We start from the raw sequence: 1,687 nt of genomic DNA on the forward strand, positions 1-1,687 counted from the left end.
AAAAAAAAAAAAAAAAAAAAAAAGAGCTGCCTGCTATTTGAAGGGATCAAAAGAAGAAGTGTGTTTGGGTCAGAGCCTCAGATCAAGGAGGTGAGTAAGGGGGTAAAAGGACAAGCAGAAAGTATAGGAAACTAGAGAGAGTAACTCCAATGAGCTGTCTACAAAACACATGGTTTCCCCACGAAGGATAAAGATTTGAGTATCAATCACACCAAGTGTCTTGAGGATCAGTCACTCTTCGCCTGAGAATCAACAACACGCAAAAGAAAGAACACGGTTAAATGTCCAATTAGTGAAGACCCACATATTATTTTGCTCTTTACATTCAGATGTCTAAGTTTTAGAGAAGGAGTAAAAAGGAGGTAACTTGGAACCAGACAATACCACTGTGGATCCCAACTCCAACATTCAGAATCCCAGGTCAAGTCTTCATAGCGGAATGAAAGAAGGATATCTTCAAATGAAGATGGGAATTGAACTTTATTTAGGCTGGACTTAGCTTGAAAAAGACAAAGTGGCTGGCAAGATACAAAATCTGATTAAGGTACTAGTAGGGGGTTGGACAGGGAGATTCGGCATAACATGTATAGAAATAGTGACAAAAGATAAAAACTTTACTATGCATAATTTATTTAGTTGAAACTGCTAAAACAGAGGCAAAAACATGTAATATGAAGTTAATTAAACATAAGAAAAATGGTTTCATCATGTCATACTTCCTCATAGAGAGAGATTCAGGTAAAACACCATGTATAAGGAACCTACCTAATTATTTATTGGATCCAAAGAACTTGGGAAATAACATTAAGTAAAAAACAAGAGAAAAAACTAAGAAACTGTAATAGACCAGAGAAGGCTAAGGAGATATGATGACTAAATGCAATGTGGTATTCTAGTGTGGATCTTTGAAGCAAAACAGAACATTAATGGAAAATCCAGTGGAATCTGAATAAAGTCCAGAGTTAGGTAATAGGAATATTCTAATGCGCATTCCTTACTTTTGATTAATGTACCCTGTTACATAGATGTCATCAGCATGGGAAAGTGATTTAGAGAATACCAAAAATCTCTGTATTATTTTTGCAAGTTTTCAATAAACCTTAAATTATTCTAAATTTCTTTTAAGTTTATTTTTAAAAAGAAAATTTAAAAATGGTAAAGAATGTATACAGAAAATTCACAGGAAAAAACCAACAATATAAAGAAAATGAGATGAAGTTCATGAACAGAAAATATCATGGCAGAATTCGAGTAAAAAAAAAGTATAAATTATTTATAATTAAAATAACAAAAATAAAATAAAAATTATTTCAAAAATACCACTCCTTTATGCTTGCCATCAAACTCACATTTGGGAACAGTTTACAAAACACCTGACTAGTACTTTTGAAAAGGATTAAGCTATTAAAAATGAGGAAGGTCTGAGATGAAGAGCCTATAGAGACATGAGTAACTGTAGTGTAGTATTCCTAGATGGGATACTGGAACAGTAAACAATACAGTAAGTAAAAAATTAGGAAATATTAATAATAGGCCAGTTAATAATAGTGTATCAATATTGGTTCAGTAATTCTGATAAATTACCTTAGTAATATATGATATTAACAATAGCAGGAACTAGGTGCAGGGAATATGGAAACTCTGTACTATCTTAGCAACTTTTCTGTCAATCTAAACTATTCTAAAA

The sequence above is a fragment of the Physeter macrocephalus genome, chromosome 13 (assembly GCF_002837175.3).
Source record: "Physeter macrocephalus isolate SW-GA chromosome 13, ASM283717v5, whole genome shotgun sequence".
NCBI lineage: Eukaryota > Metazoa > Chordata > Mammalia > Artiodactyla > Physeteridae > Physeter > Physeter macrocephalus.